Raw genomic sequence first — 23,507 nt, forward strand, 5'->3', positions numbered from 1 at the left:
AAGCTTAACATTCCTTAACTTTGCAGCGAAACAAAGAAGAGGATTGGACTGTGGCTTTATAGGGAAAGCCCAGCCTTTCTTAACCACTTCAAAGTAATCTCCATGAGTAGTCCAGGCATCGAAAAATTTGAAAGGCTTTGGACCTGAATTGAAATTGTCCAACAGCTTAAGGATAATCGGACTATGGTCAGAGATACCAGCAAAGGAAATTCGCCTCAGAAAAACTTAGTTTATCCAGCCAATGGCTGTTAACTAAGACCCGATCAAGTTTACAACAAATTCTGCTGCTGCCTTTTTGGTTATTACTCCAAGTAAACATTTCTCCTTTCCACTTCAAATCAGCTAGGCCCGAATTGAAAATACAAGCGTTAAAATCCTCTACAGCCCCATGAAGAATGGCCTCCCCTCCAAGCTTCTCATGCCGAACAATATTAAAATCCCCCATTACAGCCCAGGGGTCGATCATACCAGCAGCAATTTCCTCTATGTCCTTCCACAGCTCAAGCCTCCCCTCAAGAGTATTAAAAGCATAAACAGCGGTGCAGTGGCAGGCCAAAGAAGAACCAAGAATTCCAACTTTCAAATGAATAAATTGAGGTTTAGATTTAATGATCTCAACCTTTAAACTCTCCTCATCCCAACCAATCCAAATTCTGGTATGGTGTTCTGGACTACAGTTATGAGTGAATTTCCATCCCCTTTTAAGGTTTTGAAAAGTAGTATTAACATTATTCTCCTTAACTTTTGTCTCCAAAAGAATAACCAACTTATACTCCTTGGCAGCAAGCATTCTTTTAACACTTCTTTGTTTTTCAGGGGCATTCAGCCCTCTCACATTCCAGCATAGACTATTCATTAGGAACGATTAGAAGGAGGGGTTGGAGCCAGCTTCTTACCCCCCCAAGCCAATCCAATCTCAGTCCCCTTCACAGCCGAACTAGCATTGGAAGTGATTTCAATACGCTGAGGCTTGAAAGAAGCCAAAAATCTTCTCCTTCCCTGCTCCCTTAGTCCTCTCCCCTCTTTATCTGAATTTAAAACAATGGGGATAGTGGGGTTGTACATACCTTCAAATGTGGGGTCTTTCAAAGATAAGCTAGCCGAATCCTTTCTTCCTTTGGTGGATAGGCTGGCAGTTTTGGAAATCAACTCTGGCCGGGCAACTTCTTTAGCTCCTTCTTCAATGACATCACCATCCAATGTGGCCCCCTCATCAGGAATCTTCAAAAGAGAATCCCTAATAGAGCTCCCCCAATCAGCATTGCTTACCAAAACTGAAGTGGAAGAATTATTACCTTCCATAAGTGCCCCACTCTCCTTCTCTCCACCCTCACCAATTCTCTCCTTCATGGTCAACGCATGGGCTTTAGTAGGAGAAGACCCAGCTGTCATATTCATCCCATTTGAATTTTCCAAAATCTCCACACCATCCAAGCCAGCTATGCCTTTTCTTCCAAGATTCTCCCCATCTATCGTAATTAAAGAATCCCTTGGATTCTGCCCATCATCCAGCTCATCTCCTAATAAGATGTTGCAAGAATCAACATCCAACATTAGCTCCTTTGGATCATAGGCAACTTCCTCCGTTAGATCTTCCAGCAAAGCAAATGCATTGACATGAACAACTTCCTTCCCCTTACCAGCTGCAATCTTGGTTGGAGAATTAGGAAGATTTCTAGAACCAGCAGATTTGGAAATCCCCATAGATTTCGTGATCCCAGCAGATTCCATGATCCTAGCAAATCTTTCACCTAAGTTGGCACCTCCATTTGAATTTTGAATCTCAGCCCCATCACCACCGTGCATGGCCTAAGCACCACCACCACATCCCTCTCCGGCCACCTGAGAATGACCAGCACCAGCTTTCACCCTCCACTCTTTTTGGCTGTTACCCTTCTGTGTAGCTTGATTAGCACCACATTGACTAGTGGCATGGCCAAAAATCATGCAGCTATTGCAGCGTGGAGGGCACCATTCATACTTCACTTTTTGAAAGAACACCAACCCTTCATCATCATGGACAGCCACTTGCTCCGGGACATCATGGGTAGCCTCAATTTCCACACATAAGCGGGCATAGGAGAGCCTTTCCTTAGTCATTGTCATTTTGTCAGTGGCTATCGGTTTGCCGATAACACTAGCAATCGAACTCAAAGCCTCCACATTCCAGAAGTGAAAAGGAAGGTTGGGGAAAGTAATCCAGATAGGAATGGAGTTTAATTCAACCTTTTCAAGCTTCATTCCTGGTTTCCAAGGCCGGAGGATCAACGGTCTTCGCTGCACAGTCCATGGTCCTCCTTCTAGCACTTTAACTTTATCTTCCTCCAAATTGAAACGAAAAACAAAGAATCTACTCTCTAAAAGATTAACATCCACATGCCCAGAAATACTCCATTGTTTCAGCAGCACTTCTTTAACATAAGTAAAACTTGGCCTACGGCCAATAAAATGCCCAAGAAGAGTGTTCTTCCATTTAGATAATTCAGCCTTAAGCATGGCTGAAGAACATTGTGCAACACGCATACCATCAATACAAACAGGCTCAATGAAACTTAACTCCAAACCTTCACTATTAAGGGAGCTTGAAGAAGATTGAAAGAATGAAGTCCATGACACCCCCTTCCGAACAGCTTCTCATGTATATCCATTCCCGATCCTGCCACCAAAACACCACCACCACCACCCGAGGAGGATCCCCCACCTGCAGCAACTTCTCTCGGCCTTGATCCACCACCAAGATCACCCCCTGCCGACTTAGAACCGCCATCGACCAAACCCCTAGCTTCCCCCTCTCCTGGAATGGGTGGAGGAAGAAGACCATCAGCCGAAGCAAATGGCCCGCCGGCCATCACTGTCCTTATATCTAATTAGACATGTGGATGCAATTTTTAATGGATTTGTACCTGCTTAGCTAGAAAACAACTGTTGATCCATATAGATGAAATCGGAATATTGAACACGCTCCTCTTTTCAGAGAAGCAACAATGGTCAACACTAGAAGTGCTCGCGGAGGTCGTAAAGGTAAACAACCTAGGGTTGTATCGGAGGTTGAGCTACCTAACGGAACTGAGGCTCAAAACTCCGAGGCAGCAGCTGCTTCATCAGGAGCACCAGCGGCTACACAAGTTACTGCAGCAGCACCTCAGTCAAGTGTGGCAGCCGGCCACATGGCTGCATTCATGACCACGATGATGCGGACCATGCCACAACAACAGGAATTGCTTGGTCAGATGTCTACACAGTTTGCAACCATGATGCACGAGCGCACTGCACTACCACCACCACCCAATCGACCAGTGCTATTTCCACCACCTGTGCCTCAGCATTTAGCGGAAAATTCCATCACTAAGGTTATGGAGAGATTCAAGAAACTTCAACCGCCTGCATTTTCGAAAATAACCACTGAGGCAATGCAGCCGGAATGATGGATCAGTGCCCTAGAAAAGGCATTTGAAGCACTTGAGTGCATGGATGCACAAAAGATTATTTATGCGGGTTATCAGCTGCAGAATGAAGCCGAAGCTTGGTGGAAGGCAACTAGGCCTATTTTGGAAGCTGCTCACCCAAATCCCACTTGGGCGCAGTTCAAGGAGATTCTCTTCAAGAACTATTTCCCTGAGAGTTTTAAGGACAGGAAAGAAGCAGAATTTATTGCACTGGTACAAGGAACTAAATCAGTGCTGGACTATCAACAGCGATTGAAAATCTGTTCCATTTTGCCCTAGAGCACCTGAAAGGGGAAGTCAGTAAGGCCAAGAAATTTGAGAAGGGACTCAAAACTGAAACTGGGTCAGTACTATCAATCATGGATATTCGAGATTATGCTCAAATGGTCGAGAAAGCGAAGATAATGGAGGATAGGTTTAAGGAAAAGGAGAAAGAAAAGACTATGACGTTGACTGGTTTGAACAAAAGGTCAAATAATTTTCAAACTTTTGGCTGACCAAATAAAGCTTACCGAGGAACCAACTCAGGCTCCGTCTCGACTCCGTATCGTAGGCCAAACGTGGGTCAGAATTATTTTCACCCTACACCTACTCGACCTGCTCAACCTACTACGAGTCAAGCAACGGCAGTAGCCTCGCCAGCCCAACCAGCAACAAGTCAAGCGAGCAAAGCTTCAACACCTGGAGCTCCACCCTTTAAGTGCTATCTGTGCAACAAGGAAGGACATATGGCCAGAGATTGTAGATCGCGTGGGTATGGCAACAACTCATTAAACCAGCCCTACGCTAGGACATTTCAGCCACGGGACAATCGGATGCAAGGAAAGGTGTATGCTTTAACAAATGAAGAAGATAAGGCAAACCCCGACGTATTGACAGGTAAGTTATTGAACACTACTTAACTATAGGGAAGAATTGGCTTACTGCATGTAACCTAAATTACCTAAGAACCCTAGGTACCCTTAATGTCTCAACCATACCCGCACGAGTATTATTCGACTCGGGCGCGACCCACTCTTTCGTCTCGTCAACCTTTGCGAGTAAGATGAAAGATCAACCAAGGGACATCGGGCACGAGCAAGTAGTCAGCACACCGACAGGGAGTGTCGTGAGTTTGAAGAAAGTCTACGACCCTTGTCAGATTGAAATTTGTGGGACGAAACTAACCGTACGACTGATAAAGACGGATATAAATGATTTTGACGTAATCCTAGGCATGGACTAGTTTTCGGCCTATGGTGCAAACATCTTGTGTGCGGAGAAAAAGATAAAATTTAAACTGGAAGATGGGTCAGACTTCACCTATCAAAGTGAACCAAGGAGGAAATCCAGAAGGATAACATTATCCGCACTCCAGGCTCAGAAGTTACTAGAAGAAGGATGCCAAGACTTTTTTGCCACTGTGATAGACATGGAGGGGAAGATAAAACCCTTGGAGGAACTTCACTTCGTCAGAGAGTTTCCTGATGTATTTCCAGAAGATCTGACTCAGTTGCCGCCAGACCGCGATATATGGTTCGCGATTGATATTATTCCTGGTGCAGCACCGATATCCAAGGCACCATATCGTATGGCACCTATCGAGTTAAAAGAGTTGCAAGCACAACTTCAAGACTTACTGAAGAAGGGATTTATAGGACCCAGTGTATCACCCTAGGGAGCACCCGTGTTGTTTGTAAAGAAGAAGGATGGTAGCATGTGCCTGTGTATCGACTACCGCGAGTTGAATAAACTGACGATCAAGAATCGATATCCATTGCCACGTATCAACGAGCTATTTGATCAGCTACAAGGAGCGAGAGTTTTCTCCAAGATTGATCTTAGGCCAGGATACCATCAACTGAAGATCAAAAGCGGTGACATTCATAGAATGGCATTCCGAACTCGATATGGACATTATGAATTTTTAGTTCTGTCGTTCGGATTAACCAACGCCTCAGCAGTGTTCATGGATATGATGAATAGAGTATTCCATGACGTGCTGGATAAGTTCGTCATAGTATTTATTGATGACATCCTGGTGTACTCTAAGAGTGAGGAAGAGCACGCGCGACACCTTACTTTCGTGTTACAGCGGTTGCGGGAACACCAGCTCTTTGCTAAATTTAGTAAATGTCAATTTTGGCTTCACCAAATTGGTTTCCTGGGACACATCGGGCAAGGTGAAAGCAGTTCTCGAGTGGGAGACTCCGAAGAATGCCACTGAGATCCGAAGTTTCTTGGGATTGGCCGGTTACTATCGGAGGTTTATTGAAAATTTCTCACGAATTTCGGCACCAATGACAACTTACAAGGAAGGGAGCCAAATTTGAATGGAATGAAGAGGGTGAGAAAACCTTTCAGGAATTGAAGAACCGATTAGTATCAACTCCAGTCCTAACCATTCTGAACGACACCGGAGGAATGCCAGTATATACCAACGCATCCAGGACAGGATTGGGTGGCGTCTTGATGCAAAGAGGAAAGGTGGTCGCCTACGCCTCTAGGCAGTTAAAAGAACACGAGAAGAATTGCCCCACTCATGATTTAGAGTTGGCGGCGGTAGTTTTCGCATTAAAAATCTGGCGACATTACCTATATGGTGAAAAGAGCTAGATCTTCAGCGATCACAAAAGTCTAAAGTATTTCTTCACCCAAAAGGAGCTGAATATGACACAGAGGCGATCGCTGGAATTGGTAAAAGATTATGACTATGAAATCTAGTACCACCCCGGCAAGGCCAACGTTGTTACGGATGCATTAAGCAGGAAATCTTAGACTGCGTCCCTCGCATCTTTGGTCGTAAGTGAGCAATTAGTAGAGGAAGCTCGAAAGTTTGATTTGGAACTCGTGATCGAAGGAACGGCTGTGTAATTAGCAGCTATGAACCTGCAGCCGTTGATACGAGAGGAAATAATTGTGAAACAACCATTGGATCCCGACCCGGCCAAAATAATTTGGGAAGTTCAACAGGGTGTCCATTAGGACCCAGATTTTTCCTTGGCCCAACATGGAGCATTGAAGTTTCGAGATAGATTGTGCGTACCAAATGACTATGATATCTAAGATTGAATTCTTAAAGAGGTGCCCAACTCACCCTACACAATCTACCCTGAAAGTACAAAGATGTACAAAGATTTGAAGAAGTATTACTGGTGGATGGGAATGAAAGCAACCATAGCAATATACGTGTCCAAGTGCCTCACCTGTCAAAAAATAAAAGCGGAGAGACACCAACTGTACGGATTGTTGCAGCCACTTCCCATACTTGAGTGGAAGTGGGAAAGAATCATTATGGATTTTGTGACAAATCTGCCCAACACCAGGAAAGGCATGAACGTAATTTGGGTGATTGTAGATGGACTAATAAAGGCAGCTCACTTCATACCAATCAAAATAAGTTATCCAATGGAGAAGCTTACCCAGATATACATTGAAAACAAAGTTCGGCTACACGGCGTGCCTGTCAATATTGTGTCTGATAGAGATCCTTGATTCACCTCAAGGTTTTGGAGAAGTTTGCAGAAGGCATTGGGATCTCAACTAAATCTTAGCATGGCTTTCCATCCGCAGACAGACGGACAATCAGAAAGAACCATTCAGACTCTGGAGGACATGCTCCGAGCCTGTGTTTTGGAAATGAATGATAGTTGGGATGCTCACATACCTCTGGTGGAATTTGTATACAATAACAGCTACCACTCCACCATTGGCATGGCACCGTTCAAAGCACTCTATGGCAGGAAGTGCCGAACTCCGCTTTATTGGGATGAAGTTGGCGAGCGAAAATATCTTGAACCTGAGATGATACAAGCAACCTACGACAAGGTGGATATTATAAGAGAAAAGATCAAGATAGCCCAGTCTAGACAGAAAAGTTATGCAGATAATCGAAGGAAAGATCTTGAGTTTGAGGTCGGAGAAAAAGTATTCCTTCGAGTATCTCCAACCGAGGGATTTCTACGTTTTAACAAGAAAGGCAAGTTGAGCCCAAGATTCATCGGTCCATATGAAATTCTTAACAAAGTGGGACCCGTAGCATACCAATTGGCTCTACCACCATCTTTGTCAGGCGTCCACGATGTTTTTCATGTGTCGATGTTGAGGAAGTATATTAACGACCCGACACATGTATTGTCAACTGAACCAGAACAGTTGGATGTGGATATGACCTATGAAGAACACCCCACGAAGATATTGGACAGAAAGAAGCATAACCTCCATAATCGCACCGTCGCTTTCATGAAAGTTCGATGGGGAAACAACCATATAGAAGAAGCTTCATGGGAACGTGAAGAGGAAATAAAAGAGAAGTATCCTCAACTTTTTGGATTACAAGGTAAGCAAATTTGGGGGATGAAATTTTTGTAAGGTGGGGAGAAATGTCAAACCCTGCTCCTGACTGGTTGGATTTTTTATTTAAGGGCAGGAACCCTGGCCAGGCAACTAGGATCACTGTGGAGCATCACTCCACTCAATGAGATCAATGAGAATACTTTGAACAGGTTTCCCTATATATCTGTTAGAAGATGGATAGCAGACCCTTGCAACTGTGCATCTCACAGCCTGATGTATGACTTGGATCCCAAGTAATCTCTCTCCTCCCTAAACAGTGGGACCCACCTATGCGAAAAGTGTGTAAAATCTCCTATTAGGCATGCGGGGACATTACCCTGACTTGGGGTCAAACCCTGTGCAAGCCCCCATTGAATTTCAGCTTACTGGAATTCTCTGGGCGATGGCACTAGGCGATGCAGCAAGGCCCAGAGCCATCACCCAGTGATTGAAAACCTACTGTATTGATGGACAGACTTAGGGTTTCTCACCTATAGGCCCTTGGACACTGTGGGAAGGTGGGAAATGACTGAAATACCCTTCCCCACATCTATCCTTATATGGAAATGTTTTGGAATCCTAGTGGGGCCCCGCAGGTAAAGGTAACCCTGCTGTGCTAGGTCCTACAGCACAAACAAGCTGTGGACAGCACTGTAAGCATATCCTAGCCTAGGGTTGGTACTACCATTGAAATGACTATTTTACCCCTTTCAGCCACTGACATTGGTTGATGCACCAGGACAAAAGCCTAAGGCCCAGTGATTCCAAGTGTAACCAACTAAACCCCGGGTCAACCCAGTAAGTTTAGGATAACTCTAGGACCTCCAGTGACAGACTGATAACTTAACATAACAACTTTTAATTTAAATCTAGGACCTGATTTCGAGCTCAAGGTCAACAACCAGACAACTGCTGGAGCTGAGATTGTGACTGAATACCTAGAGCCAAGTGTAGGTGAGTGAATAATTCTATCATATGTGTAAATGTAATCATGATCTGATGCCGGCTAATAAGAATTGAATATAATTGATGTGTTATTTACTTCTGTTCAATTACTCAAATCACTGCATAATGACTGTTTGTTGATTAGCACTGTAAATTCTTCTATGATGATTGTGAATGTTAGATTAAATGCCGTAGTTGGCTTGGAAATGAGGCCCGTGGTAGCCCGTAGTATGGGATGCGATTGACTCCACCTGACTTATACGATGCCATATAGACATGGGGCTAGAGTTTCATCACCCATGCTACGCACCCTTGCCAATAGGGGTTAAGGTGTTGGATACCTATGGGGGCGACCATCAGAAAAAGTGAAAAGCGAAAAAGAAATGAATAGAACATCGGAATGGTGCACATGGGCTTTAAGCCAGAAAAGAAAAGAAAAGAAAGAAATGGATTGTCCCATAGGTTAATCACAGAGGGCTGGTCAGGTTGACCTTGGTGAACTAATGCGGGAGCTGACTGGTCCTTTCCGACAGCTCAATGGGTGTATCGCGGGAAGGGGTTAGAAGCCCGCACCAAGGATACATGTATTGGGGATTGTAGTAGCACAGACCTGACTTAGTTGTATTGCTAGGTGGCTAATAATTAAACTGGACTTGCATATCATGTACGACCATATGAATTGTGAATTGTGATTGCATGTGCATGCATGATTAATGTTATTTGCTCATGAGCTCAGTGGGGCTCACACTCTGTTATGCAATGTTTTTATTAGATGATTTTGCACGTGGATGCTGCTGTGGCATGGCGGGTCATTTCGAGGAGGAGACTTTTGGTTGATACGATGATATTGGTGGGGACCCCAACGGAGGTCATACCGATCCTGACACATTTTTTGTGGTTGTTGATGAAGACCATTGAAGTGTGTTTGTGACAACCTTTTGACTTGGGGACTCCTTTTGGGTTATTTGGAGTTATCCCCGTTCTGATTTGGTTGCTGTAGTTTATTTTTCCTTTTTTTCTTTTTGGGGTTGAGTATGCTCGCCCTGTACATGTCTTTGTATGTGGTACTGTACTTATCATCTTTGCTTCCTTGTTTTCTATGTGTGTGGGTCGATGGGAAATGTAAAACTTTTATATGTATATATTATCACTGTTTCCCAGTATCGCTATGCTTCCTTTTAGTATTGAACTGTAGTTTATCCGTTGCACTCTAATCTTGCCTATGGTAAAGAGATGGTTGTGGTTCCATGATCGTAAGCACTGATTCTAGATCCGTGAGATTTGGTTGATTGCTATTAAGCAATTCGGGTCACATAACCAATCCTCCTAGGGGTGGTTTGGGGTGTGACAAAATGCCCCCAAATAACCCCAAACGACCCACCCAGTCTAGTTTAAACAAAAAATGAACATATGTCGAAATAGGTATCGATTCGAAGGTCGCAACCCTCAACATTGCTTCCACACGTCTAACAAGTGATAAGGACACTTTTTAGAAAATCCCAAGCCCAAAAAAGTACAAAAATGCCCCTAATAACCCCAAACAACCCACCCGATCTAGTTTAAATCGAAAATGAACATATGCCGAAATAGGTATCGATTTAAAGGTCACGACCCTCAACATCGCATCCACACGTCTAATGAGAGATAAGGACACTCTTTAGAAAATACCAAACCCAAAAAAGTACAAAAATGCCCCCAAATAACCCCAAACGACCCACCCGATCTGGTTTAAACCGAAAATGAACATATGCCAAAATAGGTATCGATTCGTAGGTCACGACCCTCAATATCGCATCCACACGTCTAATAGGAGATAAGGACACTTTTAAAAAAATACCAAACCCAAAAAATTATAGAAATGACCCTAAATAACCCCAAACGACGCACTTGGTCTAGTATAAATCGAAAATGAACATATGTTGAAATAGGTATCGATAAGAAGGTCACGACCCTCAACATCGCATCCACACGTCTAATAAGAGATGAGGACACTTTTAAACAAATACCAAACCCAAAAAAGTATAGAAATGCCCCCAAACAACGCACCCGATCTAATTTAAATCGAAAATGAACATATGTCAAAATAGGTATCGATAAGAAGGTCACGACCCTCAACATCGCATCCACACATCTAATAAGAGATAAGGATACGTTTTAGAAAATACCAAACCCAAAAAAGTACAGAAATGCCCCCAAATAATCCCAAACGACCCACCCGGTCTGGTTTAAACCAAAAATGAACATATGTCGGAATAGGTATCGATTCGAAGGTCACGACCCTCAACATCGCATCCACACATCTAATAAGAGATAAGGACATCTTTTTGAAAAGTCCAAGTCAAAAAAAAGTATAGAAATGCCCCCAAATAACCCCAAACGACCAACCCGGTCTGGTTTAAATAAAAAATGAACATATGTCGAAATAGATATCGTTTCGAAGGTCATGACCCTCAACATCGCATCCACACATCTAATAAGTGATAAGGATACTTTTTAGAAAATCCCAAGCCCAAAAAATTATAAAAATGCCCCCAAATAACCCCAAATGACCCACCCGGTCTGGTTTAAACCGAAAATGAACATATGCTGAAATAGGTATCGATTCAAAGGTCACAACCCTCAACATCGCATCCACACATCTAATAAGAGATAAGGACACTCTTTAAAAAATACCAAATCCTAAAAAGTACAGAAATGCCCCCAAATAACCCCGAACGACCCACTCTATTTGCTTTAAATCGAAAATGAACACATGTCGAAATAGGTATCGATAAGAAGGTCACGACCCTCAACATCGCATCCACGCGTCTAATAAGAGATAAGGACACTTTTTAGAAAATACCAAACCCAAAAAAGTACAGAAATGCTGCCAAATAACTCCAAATGACCAACCTGGTCTGGTTTAAACCGAAAATGAACATATGTCAAAATAGGTAACGATTCGAAGGTCACGACCCCCAACACTTCTAATCAGAGATACAGACACTTTTTAGAAAATCCTAAACCCAAAAAAGTACAGAAATGCCACCAAATAATCCAAAATGACCCGCCCAGTTTGGTTTAAACAAAAAATGAACATATGCTGAAATAGGTATCAATTCGAAGGTCACGACCCTCAACATCGCATCCAGACATCTAATAAGTGATAAGGACATTTTTTAGCAAATACCGAACCCAAAAAGTACAAAAATGCCCTCAAATAACCCCAAACGACCCACCCAATCTTGTTTAAATTGAAAATGAACATATGTGAGAAATAAGTATCGATTCGAAGGTCAGGACCCTCAACATCGCATCCAGATGTCTAATAAAAGATAAGGACACTTTTTTGCAAATACCAGACCCAAAAAAGTACAGAAATGCCTCCAAATTACCCCAATTGATCCACCCAGTCTGGTTTAAATAGAAAATGAACATATGTTGAAATAGGCATCGATTCGAAGGTCACGACTCTCAACATCGCATCCACATGTCTAATTAGAGATAAGTACACTTTTTAGAATATCCCATGCCCAAAAAAGTACAGAAACACCCCCAAATAACCCCAAACGACCCACCTGGTCTGGTTTAAACTGAAAATGAACATATGCCGAAATAGGTATCGCTTCGAAGGTCCCGACCCTCAACATCGCACTCACACTTCTAATAAGAGATAAGGACACTTTTTAGAAAATATCAAACCCAAAAAAGTACAGAAATGCCCCCAAATAACCCCAAACTACCCACCCGGTCTGGTTTAAATCGATAATGAACATTTGCCGAAATAGGTATTGATGTGTAGGTCATGACCTTCAACACCGCATCCACACGTCTAATAAGAGATAAGGAAACTTTTAAAAAAAATACCAAACCCAAAAAAGTACAAAAATGCCCCCAAATAACCCCAAACGACCCACCCGGTCTGGTTTAAACCAAAAATGAACAAATGTCAAAATAGGTATCGATACGAAGGTCACGCCACTCAACATCGCATCCACACGTCTAATAACAGATAAGGATACTTATTAGAAAATCCCAAGCCCAAAAAAGTATAAAAATGCCCCAAAATAACCCCAAACGACCCACACGGTCAGGTTTAAACCAAAAATGAACATATGTCGAAATAGGTATCGATTCAAAAGTCACGACCCTCACCATCGCATCCACACGTCTAATAAGAGATAAGGACACCTTTTAAAAAATCCCAAACATAAAAAAGTATAGAAATATCCAAAAATAACCCCAAACGACCCACCTGGTTTGGTTTAAACCGAAAATGAACATATGCCAAAATAGGTATCGATTTGAAGGTCACAACCCTCAACATTGCATCAACACATCTAATAAGAGCTAAGGACACTTTTTAGAAAATATCAAACCCAAAAAATACAGAAATGCCGCCAAATAATCCCAAACGACCTACTCGGTCTGGTTTAAATCGAAAATGAACATATGTCGAAATAGGTATCGAATCGATGGCCACGGCCCTCAACATCGCATCCACACGCCTAATAAGAGATAAGGACACTTTTTAGAAAATCCCAAGCCCAAAAAGGTACAAAAATGCCCCCAAGTAACCCCAAACGACCGACTCGGTCAAGTATAAATTGAAAATGAACATATGCCAAAATAGGTTTCGATTCGAAGGTCACGACCCCCAACATCGCATTCACTCGTCTAATAAGATATAAGGACACTTTTTAGAAAATACCAAAGCCAAAAAAGTATGGAAATGCCGCCAAATAACCCCAAACAACCCACCCGGTCTGACTATAACCGAAAATGAACATATGTCGAAATAGGTATCGATTCGAAGGTCACGACCCTCAACATCACATCCACATGTCTAATTAGAGATAAGGACACTTTTCAGAAAATACCGAACCCAAAAAGTACAGAAATGCCCCCACATAACCCCAAACGACCCACCCGATCTGCTTTAAACAAAAAATGAACATATGTCGAAATAGGTATCGATACGAAGGTCACGACCCTCAACATCATATCCACATGTCTAATAAGAGATAAGGACACTTTTTAGAAAATGCCAAACCCAAAAAAGTATAGAAATGCCCCCAAATGACCCCAAACGACCCACACGGTCTGGTTTAAATCGAAAATGAACATATGTCGAAATTGGTATCGATTTGAAGGTCACGACCCTCAACATCGCATCCACACGTCTAACAAGGGATAAGGACACTTTTTAGAAAATACCAAGCCTAAAAAAGTACAAAAATGCCCCCAAATAACCCTGAATGACCCACCCGGTCTGGTTTAAATCGAAAATAAACATATGCCAAAATAGGTATAGATTCGAAGGTCACGACCCTCAACATCGCATCCACACGTCTAATAATAGATTAGGAGACTTTTTAAAAAATACCAAACTCAAAAAAGTACAGAAAGGCCCCCAAATAACACTAAATGACACACCTGGTCCGGTTTAAATCGAAAATGAACATATATCGAAATAGGTATCGATTCAAAGGTCATAACCCTCAACATCGCATCCACACATCTAATTTGAGATAAGGACACTTTTAAGAAAATACCAAACCCAAAAAAGTACAGAAATGCCCCCAAATAACCCCAAACAACCCACCCGGTCTGGTTTAAATCGAAAATGAACATTTACCGAAATAGGTATCGATGTAAAGGTCACGACCTTCAACATCGCATCCACAGATCTAATAAGAGATAAGGACACTTTTAAAAAAACTACCAAACCCAAAAAAGTACAGAAATGCCCCCAAATAACCCCAAACAACTTACCCGGTCTGGTTTAAACCGAAAATGAACAAATGTCGAAATAGGTATCGATACGAAGGTCACGCCGCTCAACATCGCATCCACACGTCTAATAACAGATAAGGACACTTTTTAGAAAATCCCAAGCCCAAAAAAGTACAAAAATGCCCCCAAATAACCCCAAACGACCCACATGGTCAGGTTTAAACAAAAAATGAACATATGTCAAAATAGGTATCGATTCGAAAGTCACGACCCTCGCCATCGCATCCACACGTCTAATAAGAGATAAGGACACCTTTTAAAAAATCCAAAGCCCAAAAAAGTACAGAAATATCCAAAAATAACCCCAAACGATCCACCTGGTTTGGTTTAAACCGAAAATGAACATATGTCAAAATAGGTATCGATTCGTAGGTCACAACCCTCAACATCGCATCAACACATCTAATAAGAGCTAAGGACACTTTTTAGAAAATACCAAACCCAAAAAAGTACAGAAATGCCGCCAAATAATCCCAAACGACCTACCCGGTCTGGTTTAAATCGAAAATGAACATATGTCAAAAATAGGTATCGAATCGATGGCCACGGCCCTCAACATCGCATCCACATGCCTAATAAGAGATAAGGACACTTTTTGGAAAATCCCAAGCCCAAAAAGGTACAAAAATGCCCCCAAGTAACCCCAAACGATCGACTCGATCAAGTATAAACCGAAAATGAACATATGCCGAAATAGGTTTTGATTCGAAGGTCACGACCCCCAACATCACATTCACTCGTCTAATAAGATATAAGGACACTTTTTAGAAAATTCCAACCCAAAAAAGTACAAAAATGCCGCCAAATAACCCCAAACGACCCACCCGGTCTGATTATAACCGAAAATGAACATATGTCAAAATAGGTATCGATTCGAAGGTCACGACCCTCAACATCGCATCCACATGTCTAATTAGAGATAAGGACACTTTTTAGAAAATACCAAACCCAAAAAAGTACAGAAATGCCCCCACTTAACCCCAAACGACCCACCCGATCTGCTTTAAATCGAAAATGAACATATGTCAAAATAGTTATTGATTCGAAGGTCACGACCCTCAACATCGTATCCACACGTCTAATAAGAGATAAGGACACCTTTTAGAAAATACCAAACCCAAAAAAATATAGAAATGCCCCCAAATGACCCCAAACGACCCACACGATCTGGTTTAAACCAAAAAATGAACATGTCAAAATTGGTATCGATTCGAAGGTCACGACCCTCAACATCGCATCCACAAGTCTAATAAGGGATAACGACACTTTTTAGAAAATACCAAGCCTAAAAAAGTACAAAAATGCCCCCAAATAACCCTGAATGACCCACCAGGTCTGGTTTAAATTGAAAATAAACATATGCCAAAATAGGTATAGATTCGAAGGTCATGACCCTCAACATCATATCCACACGTCTAATAAGAGATTAGGACACTTTTTAGAAAATACCAAACCCAAAAAAGTACAGAAAGGCCCCCAAATAACACCAAACGACACACCTGGTCCGATTTAAATAAAAAATGAACATATGTCGAAATAGGTATCGATTCAAAGGTCATAACCCTCAACATTGCATCCACACGTCTAATTTGAGATAAGGACATTTTTTAGAAAATCCAAAACCCAAAAAAGTACAAAAATGCCCCCAATAGCTCTAAACAACCCACACGGTCTGGTTTGGATAAAAAATGAACATATGTCAAAATACGTATCGATTCGAAGGTCACGACCCTGAACATAGCATCCACAAGTTTAATAAGGGATAAGGATACTTTTTAAAAAGTACAAAACCCAAAAAAGTATAGAAATGCCCCCAAATAACCGCAAATGACGCAACCGGTCAGGTTCGGACAAAAAATGAACATATGTCAAAATGCGTATCAATTCGAAGGTCACGACCCTCAACATCGCATCCACACGACTAATAAGAGATAAGGATACTTTTTAGAAAATTTTAAACCTAAAAATGTACAGAAATGCTCCCAAATAAACCCAGACGACACACCCGGTCGAGTTCAGAACAAAAATGAACATATGTCAAAATAGGTATTGATTCGGAAGTCATGACCCTCAACATCGCATCCACACGTCTAATAAGAGGTAAGGACACCTTTTAGAAAATCCCAAACCTAAAAAAGTACAAAAATTCCTCCAAATAATCCCAAACGACCCACCCGGTTTGGTTCGGACCGAAAATGAACATATGTCGATATAGGAATCGATTCGAAGGTCACGACCCTCAACATCGCATCCATATGTCTAATAATAGATAAGGACACCTTTTAGAAAATCCCAAACCCAGAAAAGTTTAGAAATTCCCCGACGTAACCCAAAATGATCCATCTGGTCTAGATTGGCCCAGAATTGAACATAAGTCAAAATACGTATCGATACGAAGGTCTTGATCCTCAACATCTCATCAACACGTCTCATAACAGATAAGGACACTCTATAGAAAAGCCCTAACCCAAAAAATTATAGAAATGCCCCCCAATAACCTCATACGACACACCCATTCTGGTTTGGACCGAAGCAAAACATATGTCGAAATACGTATCAATTCGATGGTCTTGACCCTCAACATCTTATTCACACGTCTCATAATAGATAAGGACACTTTACAGAAAAGCCCTAACACAAAAAAGTATAGAAATGCCCCCCCCAATAACCCAAAATGACCCACCTAATCAGGTTCTGATCGAAACTAAACATATGTCAAAATAGGTATCGATTTGAAGGTCACGACCCTCAACATCGCATCCACTAGTCTAAGAAAAGATAAGGACACTTTTTAGAAAATCTCAAACCAAAAAAAGTTAAAAAATGCCCCCAAATAACCTCAAACGACCCACCCGATCTGGTTCAGACCGAAAATGAACATATGTCGAAATAGATGTCAATTCGAAGGTCACGACCCTCAACAACGTATCCACATGTCTAATAGGACATAAAGACACTTTTTAGCAAATCCCAAACCCAAAAGAGTACAAAAATGCCCCAAAATAATCCCAAACGACCCACCCGGTCTGGTTTAGACAGAAAATGAACACATGTCGAAATAGATATCGATTCGAAGGTCTTGACCCTCTACATCACATGCACATGTCTAATAAGAGATAAGGACACTTTTTAGAAAATCCCAAACCCAAAAATGTTCAGAAATGTCAACAAATAACCCCAAACGACCCACCAGAACTTGTTCGGACCTAAAATGAACATATGTCGAAATAGGTATCGATTCGAAGGTCATGTCCCTCAACATCTTATCGACACATCTAATAAGAGCTAACCCAAAAAAGTACAGAAATGCCCTCCAATATCCCCAAATGACCCACCTAGTCTGGTTCGGACCGGAATAGAACATATATCGAAATACGTATCAATTCGATGGTCTCCACCCTCAACATCGCATCCCCATGTCTCATAAGAGATAAGGACACTCTATAGAGAATCCCTAAAGTAAAAAAGTACAGAAGTTCCCCCAAATAACCCCAAACGACCCAACCAATCTGGTTTGGACCGAAAATGAACATATATCGAAATAGGTATCGATTCGAAGGTCACGACCCTCAACATCTCATCCACACATCTCAAAGGAGATAAGGACACTCTATAGAAAAGCCCACACCCCAAAAAGTACAAAAATGCCCCCCAATAACCCAAAGCGGCCCACCTAGTGTCGTTTCGACCGAAATATTACATATGTCAAAATACGTATCGATTTGATGTTCTCGACCCTCAACATCGGATCTACATGTCTTATAAGAGATAAGGACACTCTATAGAAAATCCCTAACCCAAAAAAATACTAAAATGCGCCTAATAACCCCAAACGACCCACCTAGTCTGGTTCAGACCGAAATAGAACATATGTCAAAATAGGTATCGATTCGAAGGTCACGACCCTCAACAACGACTCCACTCGTCTAATAAGAGATAAGGACACTTTTTAGAAAATCCCAAGCCCATAAAAGTACAGAAATTATCCCAAATAACCCCAAACGACCCACCCGGTCTGGTTCGGATCGAAAATGAACATATGCCAAAACGGGAATAGATTTGAAAGTCACGACCCTCAATATCGCATCCACACATCTAATAACAAGTAAGGATACTTTTTAGAAAATGCCAAACCCAAAAAAGTTTAAAAACTCCCCCCAATAACCCAGAACAATCCACCCTGTCTAGATCGGACCGGAACTGAACAGATGTCAAAATACGTATCTATACGAAGGTCTCGACCCTCAACATCTCAAAAGAGATAAGCACACTTTATAGAAAAGACCAAACCCAAAAAAGTACAGAAATGCCCCCCAAAAACACCAAACGACCCTCCCATCCTGGTTCAGACCGGAACTGAACATATGTCGAAATAGGTATCGATTTGATGGTCACGACCCTCAACATTGCATCCACTCGTCTTATAAGAGGTAAGGAGACCTTTTAGAAAATCCCAAATCTAAAAAAGTATAGAAATGCCCCCAAATAACCTCAAACGACCCACTCGGTCTGCTTCGGACCGAAAATGAACATATGTCAAAATTGGTATCGATTCAAAGATCACGACCTTCAACATCGCATCCACATGTCTAATAAGAGATAAGGACACTTTTTGGAAAATCCCAAACCCAAAAAAGTACAGAAATTCCCCCAAATAATCCCAAACGACCCACCCTGTCTGGATCCGCCCAAAAATGAATATATGTCAAAATAGGAATCGATTCGAAGGTCACGACCCTCAACATCACATCCACACGTCTAATAATAGATAAGGACACTTTTCAAAAAATCCCAAACCCAAAAAAGTTTTGAAATTCCCCACAGTAACCCAAAATGATCCACCCGCTCTAGATCGGACCGAAACTGAACATAAGTCAAAATACGTATCGATACGAAGGTCTCGACCCTAAACATCTCATCCACACGTCTCATAAGAGATAAGGACACTCTATAGAAAAGCCTTAACCCAAAAAATTATAGAAATGCCCTCCAATAACCTCAAATGACCAACCCAATCTGGTTCGGACCAGAATAGAACATATATCGAAATACGTATCGATTCGATGGTCTCCACCCTCAACAACTTATTCACACGTCTCATAATAGACAAGGATAATTTACAGAAAAGCCCTAACACAAAAAAGTACAGAAATGCCCCCCAATAACCCCAAACAATCCACCTAGACTGGTTCGGACCGGAATTAAACATATGTCAAAATAGGTATCGATTCGATGGTCTCAACCCTCAACATCGTATCCACATGTCTCATAAGAGATAAGGACACTCTATAGAAAATCCCTAGTGCAAAAAAGTACAGAAATTTCCCCAAATAACCCCAAAGGACCCAACCAGTCTGGTTTGGACGAAAATGAACGTATATCGAAATAGGTATCGATTCGAAGGTCACGACCCTCAACATCTCATCCACATATCCCATAGGAGATGAGGACACTCTATAGAAAAGCCCTAACCCAAAAAAGTACAGAAATGCCCCCCAATAACCCAAAATGACCCACCTTGTGTCGTTCCAACCGAAATATTACATATGTCAAAATACGTATTGATTCGATGGTCTCGACCCTCAACATCGGATCCACATGTCTCATAAGAGATAAGGACACTTTATAGAAAATCCCTAACCCAAAAATGTACAAAAATGCGCCTTAATAACCCCAAACGACCCACCTAGTCTGGCTCGGACCGGAACAGAACATATGTTGAAATAGGTTGAAGGTCACGACCCTCAACATCGCCTCCACTCGTCTCATAAGAGACAAGGACACTTTTTAGAAAATCCCAAACCCATAAAAGTACAGAAATGCCCCCAAATAACCCCAAACGGCCCACCCGATCTAGTTCGGATCGAAATGAACATATGCCAAAATAGGAATAGATTCGAAAGTCAGGACCCTCAATATTGCATCCACACATCTAATAAGAAGTAAGGACACTTTTTAGAAAATGCCAAACCCAAAAAAGTTTAAAAATTCCCCCCCATAACCCAGAACGATCCACCCTGTCTAGATCGGACCGGAACTGAACATATGTCAAAATACGTATCTATACAAATGTCTCGACCCTCAACATCTCATCCACACGTCTCATAAGAGATAAGCACACTCTATAGAAAAGACCAAACCCAAAAAGATACAGAAATGCCCCCCAAAAACACCAAAAGACCCACCCATCCTGGTTCGGATCGAAACTGAACATATGTCAAAATAGGTATCAATTCGAAGGTCACGACCCTCAACATTGCATCCACTCATCTTATAAGAGATAAGGACACCTTTTAAAAAATCCCAAACCTAAAAAAGTGTAGAAATGCCCCCAAATAACCCCAAACGACCCATCCGGTCTGCTTCGGACCGAAAATGAACATATGTCAAAATAGGTATCGATTCTAAGCTCATGACCCTCAACATCGCATCCACATGTCTACTAAGAGATAAGGACACTTTATAGAAAATTCCAAACCCAAAAAAGCATAGAAATTCCCCCAAATAACCCCAAACGACCCACCCAGTCTGGATCGGACAAAAAATGAACATATGTCAAAATAGGAATCGATTCGAAGGTCACAACCCTCAACATCACATCCACATGTCTAATAATAGATAAGGACACTTTTCAGAAAATCCCAAACCCAAAAAAGTTTAGAAATTCCTCCAATAACCCAAAATGATCCAACCGCTCTAGATCGGACTGGAACTGAGCATAAGTCAAAATACGTATCGATACGAAGGTCTCGACCCTCAACATCTCATCCACACATCTCATAAGAGATAAGGACACTCTATAGAAAAGCCCTAACCCAAAAAATTATAGAAATGCCCTCCAATAACCTCAAACGACCAACCCAATCTGGTTCAGACCAGAATAGAACATATGTCAAAATACGTATCGATTCGATGGTCTCGACCCTCAACAACTTATTCACATGACTCATAATAGATAAGGATAATTTACAGAAAAGCCCTAACATAAAAAAGTACAAAAATACCCCCCAATAACCCCAAACGACCCTCCTAGTCTGGTTAGGACTGAAACTAAACATATGTCAAAATAGGTATCGATTCGAAGGTCACGACCCTCAACATTGCATCCACTTGTCTAAGAAGAGATAAGGACACTTTTTAAAAAATCCCAAACCCAAAAAATTTAAAAAATGCCCCCAAATAACCCCAAAAGACCCACCCGGTCTGGTTCAAACCAAAAATGAACTTAGGTCAAAATAGGTATCGATTCGAAGGTCACAACCCTCAACAACGCATCCACACGTCTAGTAAGAGATAAAGACACTTTTTAGCAATTCTCGAACCCAAAAGAGTACAGAAATGCCCCCAAATAACCCCAAATGACCCACCCGGTCTGGGTCAGACCAAAAATGTCAAACCCTGCCCCTGGCTTACTGGAAATTTTGATTGAAGGACAGGGACCCCTGATCAGGCAACTGAGAACACTGTGGAGTATCACTCCAGAGGTTTGGATTGATGAGAAAACCCTATGTGGATCATCCTACATGCCTGTCAATAGGTGGATAGCAAACCCCTGCAAATGTACAGCTCATTACCTGATATATGGTTTGGATCCTAGGTAATCTGTCTCCTCCTTATAATGGTGGGACCCACCTCTGTAAAAGTGTGTAAAATCTCCTATGGGGCATGTGGGGACAATACCCTGACCAAGGGTCAAACCCTTGTGCAAGCCCATGGAATTTCAGCTTTCTGGAATTCTCTGGACGATGGCACTAGGCGATGCAGTAAGGCCCAGTGACATCGCCCAGTGAGTGAACCAGTACATTTTTATAATTTTTAATTATGGGGACCACCCAATATGAACATGGGCACCTTCAATGGATAGAGGGAAGTCTGAGGGACCACCTCATACCCTTGGTTCATCGTGGACCCCACCAGTGTGCCCAGAATCAGTCAAAATCAGTTTAAAAACTGATTTTTAAAGGAGGCTTTCTTAGGCAAACAAGCCTCAGTAAGGGCTGAGCCTATAAATAGGTGGCCTTGGGATCATTTTAGAGCCCTTGACATATCTGAAATCCGTGGGAGAGAAGGGAGGGATGAAAGAAGAAAAAGAAGAAAAAGGAGAAGGAAGAAGGAAGAAGAAGGAAGGGGGAGGTGCTGCCACCCATCACAGCTGGAACCGAGCCCTCTCTCAGCCATCTCAGGTATAAACATGTATGCCTATACCTGCTGTCCACATCTTTTGTCTGTGTTTGGTGTATTTCTGCTCCCTGGGCAGCCCTGAATAGCTAGGGTTTACCCAGAACAGCTCCAGATCTACCATGCTAGCCTTAAGCATGGAAGATCTGTGATTTTTGAACAAAAATATAATTCTGATTTGCTGTTCTTCTGAGCCGATTCTGGCTGTGCACAGCTGCACTGTCCAGATTCACTCCTGGCTAACTGATTGAAGCCCTAGATGCAAGCCATGGCTGCACAGACCTAACCCTAGGTAATCACAGCCATGAAACCCTATTTTGCAACTATTTACAGCCCTGCATATGGCTGTGGCTGAGATCCAAACTTGAAGAAAAACCCTGTGATACTATTTACTAGGTTGTTTGGGCAGCCATTGGCAGCCTGATGGTGGGCCCAGTGGGGGATCCATTAGGATCAAATTGAAGGTCATCCCAGGGGCTACCTAACCCCCCTGACATGCAGAGGATCAAGTCTGACCTCAGCCCTGTGGGCCCAACCATGGGAACTCAACCCAAATGTCGATTGCAGCCTCTGGGAGATGCACTGGGCGATGCAGACATCGCCCAGAGCCATCGCCCAGTGAATGGAAAGTTGCTCTATTACTGATCTGACTTTGGGGAATCTCACCCTTTGGCTTTTGGACACTGTGGGTGGTTGGGAAATGACTAAAAGGCCCTTCCCCACATCTATTTATGATCAAGGAATACTTTGGAACCCTAGTGGGTCTCGCAGGTAAAGGAAACCATGCTGTGCTTGGTCCTGTAGCACAGGCAAGCTGTGGACAGCACTGTGGACCTGATCTGACCTAGG

Source organism: Telopea speciosissima, unplaced genomic scaffold (genome assembly GCF_018873765.1).
Source record: "Telopea speciosissima isolate NSW1024214 ecotype Mountain lineage unplaced genomic scaffold, Tspe_v1 Tspe_v1.0024, whole genome shotgun sequence".
Classification (NCBI taxonomy): Eukaryota; Viridiplantae; Streptophyta; class Magnoliopsida; order Proteales; family Proteaceae; genus Telopea; species Telopea speciosissima.